The following is a 12,294-nucleotide window of genomic DNA, read 5'->3' on the forward strand; positions in this document are numbered from 1 at the left end:
ATTGATTTATTTAGTAATATTTAAATATATAATATAAAAAATTCATACTCATCTCAGCTACTTAGCTGATGGGTTACCTAGATTTTATTCAACCGTCCCAGAATTTACTTTTTACATAATACTATACGTCATCTAAAAAGTACTAATGCGTCATATCCAGTACAAGAGCCCAAGAGGAAAAAAAGGCAGTTATTTCACACCAATTTTTGATTACTTTAATGAAAACTAGGTATAATTACTAGTCGAAATTGATGAGCCTGCCAAGTATAAGTAGGGGGAATAAAAAATGGTGGCTTTTTCAAAACGTTAAAAATAATTAATTTCATATTCGGAGCTCTATATCGTTACAACTACTAACAATAATATAAAATCTAAGTATCATTTAAAGTAGAGTAAATTTGCTAAAATTTAAGTCCTAATAGAGCTATTTGCGTTCAATAGTTCTCGAGATATAGCTTTTTAAAAAGCAACATTTCATAAAAATGTTGTATGGAAGGTACTGAAAGTTCAGTAGTTAGTGAATTTATTTTGACAAATCTATATCTCAAAAACCATTTGCCGCACAGATGTCTATTACCACTCATATTAAAGCTATTTTAATGAGTTACAAAGTAGTTAATGACGTTTATTTTCATAGGAGTAGTAGTTTTCATGAAATTTGCTAAAATAAATTGATTTATAGTTGTTCGGAAAAATTTTCATTTGCCAAATTTATATTCATATGTGAATATCATAAAAACTACTACCCCTGCGAAGATAAGTGTCAAACTATTTTATAGTAAGTTAAATTTCCTTTATTTTGAGTGTTGGCAGACATATGCGTGTCTGGTCTAGAGATATATTTTTTTCAAAAATCAAACATTTTCGACAAACAATTCGAAATTAACATTTTGTGAGATTATTTTGACAAATATCATAAGAACTACTACTCCTACAAAGATTAACTATTAACTATTTTATACTAAATGTAACTAGCTTTAATTTGAGTGCTGACAACACCTGTAAGTCCTATGGTTTCTGAAATAAAGTTTTTCATAAATCAAACTTATTGTCCGAACAACTAAAAATCAATTTATTTTAGCAAATATCATGAAAACTACTATGCCTACGAAGGTAAAGGTCATAAACTACTTTATAGTGCATTAAACTAGTTTTAATTTGATTGCTAATAGACATCTGTACGTCGAATGTTTTTTGTGATATAGATTTCTCAAAATAAATTCACTTACAATATTTTTATAAAATGTTGAGGTATATCTGGAGAACTATTGAACGTAAATAGCTCTATTAGGGCTAATATTTCAGCAAATTTACTCTTCTTTAAATAATGTTCTTTTAGATTTCCTAGTTTTGTTGGTAGTTTTAAGATATAGAGCTCCGAACGAAAAATTAATGTTCTTTTAAGGTTTTGAAACAGCCACCATTTTTTATTCCCCTCCCTATACTTGGCAGGCTTATCAGTTTTTACAAGTAATTATACATAGTTTTCATTAAAGTAGTCGAAAATTGGGGTGAGATAACTACCTTTTTTTCTACACAGCTCTTGTACTTTATAGTTCATCAGTAAAAATATGTCTGTTTTTAGTAGATAAAATTGCTTTCTATCAAGATCATTCCTTTTTCTTATATGTAAAACATTGATAAGGCGATATTTTTATTCTTTTTTTTGTTTGCAAATTATATATAATCATAGCGTTGTTTCTATTAACATTAAGAAAAATAACTGGCATAATTTATAGTCTACACAGGAATTTATATTAAAAAATATACATATATAAAAACAGGAATTCCTTTACATTTAAATATTATTTTAAATGACTTTTTGAAAATTACCTCTTCTTTTTTAACAAAACCACATACCTTACGTTCCGTGGCAGCTTTGATCCACTTCTCAAAATATTCTTTATTGGTGGCCAGCTTCTTGAATTCGCCTAGGATGACTCCTCCGTTCCTTGCTGGATCCTATCTGAGGTCCTTTCACTTATTCCTCGTCGTCTGCGTGGTCGTATTACCTCAGTTTTTGCTTCCCATATTTTGGGAATCTATTGATCGGCATTCTTTGCACGTGAGCGAACCAGATTAATTCTTTGTTTCTTTGTATATTTTCTATTATCTGTTCTTGTCCTGTTTCTTCTCTTATTATTTTGTTTCTCAATCGGTCTAATCTAGTTTTACCTAGAGCTTTCTTCAGGTATTCCATTTCAGTAGCTTGTATACGGCTTTAAAATTTGGCCAACTTTTAGCTGCATAGGCAAATAACGTAGGTATAAAGACTTGTTTTAAATTTTTCTTTTAAATTGAACTTCCTTTTTTGCCGATTATAATGTTTCGGAGTTGGTGATACACGTTTATTGCTTTTCCTATGCGCTGGTTTATTTCGGAATCCAGATTCCCATCATTTGTAATTTTGACTCCAAGACATTGGTACACTTCAGCCTATCCCAGATTCTTGCAATTTACAATTAGTTTCATCCCATGTTAAATATTACCATAGCATAAAAATGGCAAAATTGATCAACTAAGAATTCCCACAATTTCAAGATTCCATTATTTATTTATCACATAAGGCTTAGAAGGAGAGACTACGGATGTTAGTTTATCAATTTCAATGAAACTTATTAGGGTGTTATATTTATTAAGTGCTATGATTTTCGATATCGAATTATAAAGTACGGAATATTTTTGTGTTATTATATACAAACAAAATAAATCGATTAGCATATAATAATATTAAAGTTTACCTGTCTAATATTTGTTGACCTATTATCGCAAAAATAAGTTTAATTGAGATCGGCGATCCCACTTTGCTAATAATATAAAATTTAATTGTTTTACAGGCATCAATAAAAAAAAACCTATAGCAAAAGTAACAAAATTACTTCCAAAATACACAATTCATATCGGTTTGGAATAATTAATTTAATTAATGATTGTTTGAGAGTGGTTTATTTCATTATTAACACACACAATTTTGATCCAAATATCCTCTCAACTTTTGTTTTCAGAAACTCTCCAACGTTTTGGCCCTCAGGCCATTTTCAAGGAGACAACCTTAAATATTGATGTCATGTTCTTTAAAATCTTTTCTGCAGGCTAATTGCCCATGTCATATATAACTTTTTATATCTTAAATTTAAAACTTTTTCACACAAATAATCTTCTCTTTTTCCACTTACAAACATCATTTATGAGTTATATATGACATGGGAAATTAGCCTGCAGAAAAGATTTTAAAGAACATGACATCAATATTTAAGGTTGTCTCCTTGAAAATGGCCTGAGGGCCAAAACGTTGGAGAGTTTCTGAAAACAAAAGTTGAGAGAATATTTGGATCAAAATTGTGTGTGTTAATAACTCAATAATTAAGTTAGGAATTACTTAATATTTTTTTGTTCGCTGAATTGACATTATGTATGCTTAGCTCCGAAATTCCTCTATATCAGAAAAGTTTTTTTTTACGTTTAGCTATTGGAATTACGTTATATTCCGAATATAAATTAATTCCAACTTTTTCCTACTTGATGAAAAAGGGTAAATTTTGCCAAGAAGTATTCTGATTCAGCATGAAATCAGTTTGTTCCTAACTTGGTAAAGGTTTCACCTCGTTTTTTATGTTATTCGACTAATTTGACAATGTACTTCTATCAGGTCCAATCGCTTTATTAAGAACAATACTTCTTGTATAAGTATAATACGCGTATGTAGCTGTATAAATCCTTGAAGGCAATCTATATATAAGGGTGTTTTTTTGTGCGTCCTTGTTTCTCCAGCATAAATATTCATTTTAGTATTCTTACGCGCATTTAATCTTTTAAATAACAGGTAGGATCCTCGTTGTGACCAGAAAACTTTTTTTTTTTTTCTGTCGAGGGTCCATATTTCTCCAGCATAAATATTCATTTTCATATTCCTCCGCGCATTTAGTCTTTTAAATAAAAGGTTTCGATTAACATAGGATACGCCCTGTGACCTTTTTTTACATCCTTCAGATTTAGTGATTTCTATTTATTATGTATTCCCTGAGATGAAAAAAAAAAAGATTTAAATTTCTCAATGCTCTACGAATAATTCAATGTTAAAGTGACCAACATTTAGACCTTGACCATGTTAAATATATTGGGATGTCCTCGAGATATATAACATGCTAAAAAAATTGCAGGATTGCTCCGGATATCAATAATATTATACGTACTATGCTTAACAAAAGATCATAAAAAACTAAGATTATTACTTTAACTTAACTATATATGGAATATATAGTAAAGGAGAATATTGCAATCGACATAAATACACGTTTTGGGGCCCGTTAAGTCCAAATTAAGTCCCGAAAAATGGTTTATTTGTGAACAGCCTAGATCAACAACGAAAAGATGTAAGGAATTGAAAATACGTGTTCAAGACGAATATATGGTTAGGACGTGAGAGCGACTTTTTCGCTAAAATAGACCGTAAGTGCCACTTCATAGAATCGATTTTTCATATTTTTTTTTTATTTTCTTCTAAATATTTTATACTCGGTGAATCAATGAGAAATTGGTGGCATTTAATACAATATAAGTTTTATCCTCATTGAAATGATCTAACAGGACTTTAATGCCAAATTTTCATAAAATTCTACTCCAAAGTACCTTAAATTTTGTTTATTAAAAAAAAAAATTATTAGTTCTTAACGCTAGCAATAATAATCAATAGAAAAATACAAAATATTAAATAATTTTGTGAATAGCTAAAGGACAAAAGGTAAAAAATCAGACATCCGATTCGAACGAGAGAAGCAGAGCCGAACCGATCTCTTCCGAATGCATTTTGGCTTCGTTTTTTTTTTTTAAACTGTTATTCTTGGTAGGAACAAAATTTATATTCCTTATTTCCATCTCGAGAAATCCTAAAATACGAATTTTTAGATCAAAATAAGAATAAAAAGGTTTTGTGATTTTTGGAAAGGAGAAAATCACAAAAATAGCAATGAATTGAACATGATCCTACCTCTACACAGAACTTAGGGTTATGCGCAGGGTGCTGAGTGAATCTGATGTGATGGAGATTTTTTGGATATTATCAGTTGCCTCTCAGCTGCCTGTCAGTTATATTAATTCTCAGTATTAATGGCGAAAACTTACTTATTAAATAAAAAACAATTAAATGGTAATGCACCGTAATTTTACAAATTCCATACTTAGATTTCAAAAGAAGCAATACAACGAATTGTATATATTTTTAAAAATCTACGTCGTCTGTGGCTTCCGTGAACACTTCTTGGGCCGTCCGTAGCTCAGATGTTAGGCGCAGGTCTATCAGTCTTTCGAAGTTCGAATCCTGGGGTGTTGACTTTATTCATTAAGTGGTGGTCCCACAAAACCCCCGCCATGGTCAGATTAGATTGGTCACCTATAGATAACCAGGCAAACATCACCTTCGCTGTAGATTGCCTTAAAAAAAACAAAAAAAAACGCCGCTTTATAGTTAATACTTTAATAATTAATTACATTATAGTTGGAAAAGTTAAATATTGGGTTTTAAACTCATCAAATCCTCCTTGAGATTGCTTCAACGACTCTCTAGTGCGCCACAACTAGTTCAAGAACCAAACTTTAGTATAATGGATCTTATTAAAACAAGAAATGAAAATTTCTATTAAGGGTAGTTTCACCAGTGAATCTAGCTGGGGGAGAACCCCTCCCCCTCTTTCCTCGGGTTAGGTAAAAAAAAATATTTATTTCTTGACAACGTCTAACTGTTACGTATAATTATGTCCTTGATTGAAAAAATGAACCGCAATTAAAAATTCCAGTTATTTAAAATATAATTTTTTTGATCGATATTTTTTATAAGGTGTATTGAGTTGACCAAGTACACGGATTGGCCTGCCTTCGGAAAATTCTTCGATCCACCACTGATCAGCTTTAGTATCAAAATTAGTTTTAAAACAAATTAACTCTTCATATCGTATTGACAAGGTAATAACGGATCAAAGACCAATTTAATACTGCCGTTATTTCTCTGACTGACATACGAATAATCTTTCATTAGTATAAATCGAGGTATTAAAGATTGAAAATGATTTGAATCTTCAACCGAAAACAAGTCAATTAAAATTCATTTTTATCCCATTGGTTTTTCATCAGACTTTCACTGAAGTATTTAGTAGATTTTAAATATTTTAAATTTGCTGAGAAGCAAAATAAGCTTCGAAAATCAGACAATAAAGGTATTTTCAAAATGATAAAATTTTCTAAACTTATTGACTAAAACAAATTGGCAAAAATAAAAATGTTTGGGGAAAACCAAGATATAAACGAAATAATAATTGTTTTTCCTCACAAACTTGTTAGAACTGCTATATCGCTATATCGCCTTGATGTAGATCTTGTTTCCTCAATCAACGTTCGATACTGCTCTTTCCTGTCCTCTCTGTTATCTACGTCGAGAAGTTCCAGCACCAACTGCCAACAGATCTGGGCAAGTTGGGCTAATATTATAAACTCATTTCTGGGATTTCTAAGCCTAGCATTGTAGCATTCGAAGCTAAACAGTGTGGTTGTGTATGATCGAAAAATTTGAATTATTTCAGTTTCAAAACAGAGAGATTCTCTCTTATCAGATTTATTTATTTTAACAGGAAATACTCTTGCTTGGAAAAGTACACAAAAGCTACCGACTTTAAGACATGGAATTGATATACTGGTTAATTGGAGATGCTAATGACTTAGTCATGCTGTAAAGTTTGTATTTAATTAAATAAAAAAATTGATTAAATTCTAGCTTAGTTCTTGAAATAAATACAAATAAAATTAAAGCAATGTTAAGCAGATAAATTACATTACAGTTGTATTACCTGAACCTAGAAGATTTTTTAGGAGGTTCAGTGCAGACAGTATATAGACCAGGGGTGGCCTACAAGTCAATCGTTCGATCGCAAGGCCAATTTTGGTCGATGTCTGGACTGGAATTCCGTGCCCCATGGACTTTGAAGCGATTGTAGAAGACAAAACTTACTAGCAATAGCCTAATGCATTCTGGGAGTTCCTAGAATTCTGACAGCCTGACACTGAGATCTCCGCCCATCCAGAACAATACATTTTGACTTCTGTGTTACGCTTGTCACCGCACGCAACAATTACCTCGAATCATCGAAGTTACAGTCAGTTAGCTTGAATATTTGGTAGTGTCATACGTAGCTTCTTTTCTTTTATAGTAACAGTATTATTATGAATCAAGATTAATTATTTATTATATGATTGTTTGAGAGTGGTTTATTTTATTATCATTATACACATTTTTGATCCATTTTACTCTCAACCTTTATTCTTTAATAACTCTCCAACGTTTCGGCCCTCAGGCCATTCTCAAGGAGACAACCTAAAAAATGTTTTTGTTTTTATAACAATTACATTATTTCCTTAACTACACACTAATTTCTTTGGCCACTTTCAGTATTGATGTCATTGTTTTTTTAATCTAAATTTGCAGTCTAATGGCCCATGTCACATCTTTAAAATAAATTAAATATTAAAATAATATCATAACACCTTCATAAAATTTTTGTTTTTAAATAGATTTCTTACTTACATAACTTTTTTTTTAAATCTTTTTTTTAATAACTTATTTATTGTTATTAACAACTGTATACAAATATATACAAGTAAATTTGCTGTAGGTGACGTAGTGACATGATACAAACATGTGGAGAATCTACCCACTGAAAGAACTTCAATAAATCTTAAATTTAAAAATCCTTTTATACCAACAAACTTCTCCTTTTTCACTTATAACAGAACCTACCTTCAACAGGTTAGGACTCTGTTATCACCTTATCATATAAAAATAACTTTTTTATCATTAATTTACATTTAATATAATTTAATTAACACTCGATTTTAATTATTTTGCTTATAACTTAACTTTTTTTTAAAAATCCATAATTAATACATTCTTATTATATGTGTATTTTTTTATCATACGTATACCCCCCTCTATATTTTATTTTTCACATATTTATTCACCTATAGATGTTTTTGTAAGTGTATATATATTATATATACATCTGTACAATTTAAGGATTTGAACATTTATCTATTTACTAACTTTTTTATATAATAATTACATATTTATTTTGCTCAAAATTTCAGGATAATGGTGGTTTTGTCCATTAGAATCTGATTTGAAATTGACTGTATAATTTATATTTTCTGAGATGTAAATCGATTCTAATATTTTTCTTCTAAAAATATTATTTTCTTTAATTCTTTATATTATATTAACATTTTCAAAATCAAAATTATGCTTATTTTGAACAACATTTTGAACCAATGCTGTTTTTTTGGTTCCATTTCCATATTTTTTTACATCATTCCCATGTTGATACATCCTGTATTTTATATACTGTTAAGTTTCAGTTGAGGGGCGAAACGTTGGAGAGTTATTAAAGAATAAAGGTTGAGAGTAAAATAGATCAAAAATTTGTATATTGATAATAAATTATGAATCAATATTATTTATTCTCGGTGACCGCGTTAATTTCATTTTTTCTTCTGCTTAAAATGCAAGTCCCTTTACTTAGTTTTAAATTGATTTTCTTAAATATCTATTTACTTGATAAGTGAGCATTTTCGGCATCAGATCTCTGAACTGCGGTCATTACACTGAGAGAAAAATAAGTGACATTATTACAAATATATTAGGAATAACAATAGTTCTATTTACATTAAGAAGTCAGTATTGTAACTTTATCATACTTCTTGTAAATAGTATACAGTATTGTTAATATTTCTCTCAGTGTAACGGAGATAATTATCGCAGTCCAGGGGTTTTTGAATTTTCCAGGAAAATATTTAATTCAACATTTATTTTTTAAATTGTCGATTTTTTTTTTCATTTTAGTGCTCCCATGAACATGAGTAGTAAACCGTAAAAATCACTTCAATAAGAACTTGATTACTTTTTTTACAATGGTGAATGATAAATGTCGTTGTTTAATATTTCCTGGAATGCACCTGATACTGAAACACTGTATGACTTTTACACCCCTTCTTCCCCCTTAGACTACTCCCATAACAACAAGACGATCAAGATACATTTTTAAGATAAAAAGTAGATATATACAGAAAAAATGGCCACCCCTGATATAGACAAATATTGCTAGTTTTATACAACCTTCGGGTTCGTAAGGTTTTGTTATTTATTTATTTTACAATATAATGAAACGTGTACCACTACAGCCTATGAAGGTTTTTGCTTGCATTGCAAGTTGAGGAAGTACTGTTTCTGGACAACGAGGTGAGTTGGCCACTATTACGCTCAACAGTTTATTCCCCTGATTAAGGGAAGGAAATATTTCCGATTGAAGATTTTTTTTATTATTCAAGCCTTAAGTATCAACATAGATCATTCATCATTTTATGAATTTATTTTGGCCAATATCATGAAGAATATTATTTCTACGAAAATATTTGTTATAGACTACTTTGTAGTGCATTTAATATCATGGTACTGGAACAAATAAAATACCATGGGAACTAGAACTCATGCGAAGATATTCATATAAGTAAATTTGCGAGGCATTTAATAAACGTCTATATGACTGCATATAACTTATGAGTTATCGGTAAGAAAATCATAAACAAAATTCCAGAGACACAGGAATACTGAAATAACACTGTTTTATTCTCGACCTTGATGCTCCTTATATACATTATTACTGTTTGCTTATAAATGGAGTTTGTATTAAGGCAGCCAATACACTTGGTCATATCATAACTTATACACACTTAATCGATTTTTTTTTTCAAAATTACTGTTTACATAGGTTTAGATTTTTATCATTTACAGTTGTACCTTTTATGGAGTCAAGTTTAAAATTGAATTATTTTAAAACAGACAAAAACACAACTTATTCCAAAAATATAACGAGTTCGTCGACCTGTACATTTTTTGCGACTAATCAAGGTGGCAGGCGCTCATGCTTCCAGTCCATGGTGAGAATGCTTTCGGTCTTATAAAAAACATCTGCTCTGTTAATAGAGGCAAAGTATAATATCCCAGGAGGGTCTCCGAACACCGAGGTCGATCGACGGTTGATACAACAGCGTAATAGTTATCTGTCATAGCCGTGTTCGAACTCAGGCCTGGGAGATAAGACCACAATGAATTACACATTGAGATTCTCTGTTCCACAGTCTTTGTAATATCCACACAATAAGATTTAAAATCCAAATTAAGACAAACATGGAGTTTCTATTGGTAAATAATACAATTCTCCTTTAATGACTCTTCTTGCGTCAATGCTATAAAATATGGCTGGTATACTATTGAAACTAGATGTTATGATTTTTATTTTGTTGCTAATCTCTCACGAACACCAAATTGTCTATGCAAGAACAAGGGAAACCTTCTTTTACTTGTTTCGTATCTCAAAAATAATTCCTAACTATTATTTCATTCTTGAAAAAATGAACCAATCATCAGTCCTACAATTTATTACTATCTCTACCCTATCTATCGGCTGTATTTTTATTTTCTTAAGACAAAGAATGGCACCTATGGCTTCTATGATTATTTTTTTCCAAACCGTTCTTCCATGTATTGGCGATCGTTGACCAATTCCATAATGTTGACATATATAACATAATGGATACGTATGGAATGTTAAGGTCTTTATGGATGATTTTATTTGTGGAACTTTATTTAGTGGAACACCAAAGCTTCAACTCCGTATTTCAAGATTTGTCATGTTTTAATTATGTTGATTAGACTTGAGTAATGGAAGCTATAACCAACCGTTCTAGTAGTACAAGAGCCGGGAAGAAAAAAAGGCAGTTATCTCTCCCCGATTTTTTATTACTTTAATGAAAACTATGTACAATTAGTAGTCAAAATTGATGAGTCTGCCAAGTATAGGTAGGGAGAATAAAATAAAGCGGCTGTTTCAAAAACTAAAAAAAAAACATTAATTTTTCACTCGGAGCTCTATATCTTAAAAACTACCAACAAAACCAGAACATTAGTTAAAGGAGAGTAAATTTGCTGAAGTATTAGCCCCAATAGAGCTATTTACGTCCAATAGTACTCCATATTTTTATAAAAATGTAGTGAGTGAATTTATTTTGAGAAATCTATATCACAAAAAACATTCGACGTACAGATGTCTATTAGCACTCAAATTAAAACTAGTTTAATGCACTATAAATTAGTTTATGACCTTTACCTTCGTAAGAATAGTAGTTTTCATGATATTTGCTAAAATAAATTTATTTTTAGTTGTTCGGACAATAAGTTTGATTTATGAAAAACTTTATTTCAGAAACCATAGGACTTACAGGCGTAGTCAGCACTCAAATTTTTTATTACTTTAATGAAAACTATGTACAATTAGTAGTCAAAATTGATGAGTCTGCCAAGTATAGTTAGGGAGAATAAAAAATATCGGCTGTTTCAAAACATTAAAAAAACACTAATTTTTCATTCGGAGCTCTATATCTTAAAAACTACCAACAACACTAGAAAACCTAAGAGCACATTATTTAAAGAAGAGTAAATTTTCTGTAATATTAGCCTTAAAAGAGATATTTGCGTCCAATAGTTTTCGAGATATAGCTTTTTAAAAAGCAAAATTTCATAAAAATGTTGTATGGGACGTACTGAAAGATCGGTAGTTAGTGAATTTATTTTGAAAAATCTATATCTCAAAAACCATTTGACGTACAGATGTCTATTAGCATTCAAAATGTGGTTTCCATTCAGTCGTCTTGCTAGATATAGTCTTAGGTAGCGGATCTATTTGACAGGGATATGTAGAGTATTTTAATATAATGAAGTCATAGGTTCACGAAGCAGAGTAAAGGTGATTTGGTGGGATTAGTTAAGATTAATTTCAATCCTCTAGTTTTGATACCATTCTTTAACATGTGGAATAGATAAGTTTGGGATGCAATTTAAAAGTTATCAATTGAGAGTGTATATGTGTCATCGGCATACCTGGTGACGATAGTGTTAGGATCAATATTTTTTATTTTTTTTATCTTTTTGAATCTCATTGAAAATTTATACTGATTCAAAGTAATTGTTTATCAGAAAAATATTAGATGATTCAGACGTCACTAATGAGGAACAAAGTATCAGCCTGGAAAATACATTATACATGACATTAAAGTGGACCTGGGACAATAAAAAAAAGAAACGAAAATACTAAAACAAAAAAAGAAAGAAATTTCAAAAAAGAAAAGTAGGTTTAGCGTATAAATCTTGTCATTCTTGGTTCATGTATTTAGGATTTGTTTATTTATTATATGACTCAG

General features: G+C 30.2%; 1 protein-coding gene across 1 annotated transcript in view; it reads left to right on the forward strand.

Annotated features, from left to right (window-relative positions):
- LOC136796374 (calcium-dependent protein kinase C-like) overlaps positions 1 to 12,294 on the forward strand; it is a 99,688-nt gene that overhangs the window by 72,553 nt on the left and 14,841 nt on the right. The window lies entirely within an intron of this gene.

The sequence above is a fragment of the Halyomorpha halys genome, unplaced genomic scaffold, assembly GCF_000696795.3.
Source record: "Halyomorpha halys isolate HHAL.00 unplaced genomic scaffold, Hhal_1.1 Scaffold154.1, whole genome shotgun sequence".
Classification (NCBI taxonomy): Eukaryota; Metazoa; Arthropoda; class Insecta; order Hemiptera; family Pentatomidae; genus Halyomorpha; species Halyomorpha halys.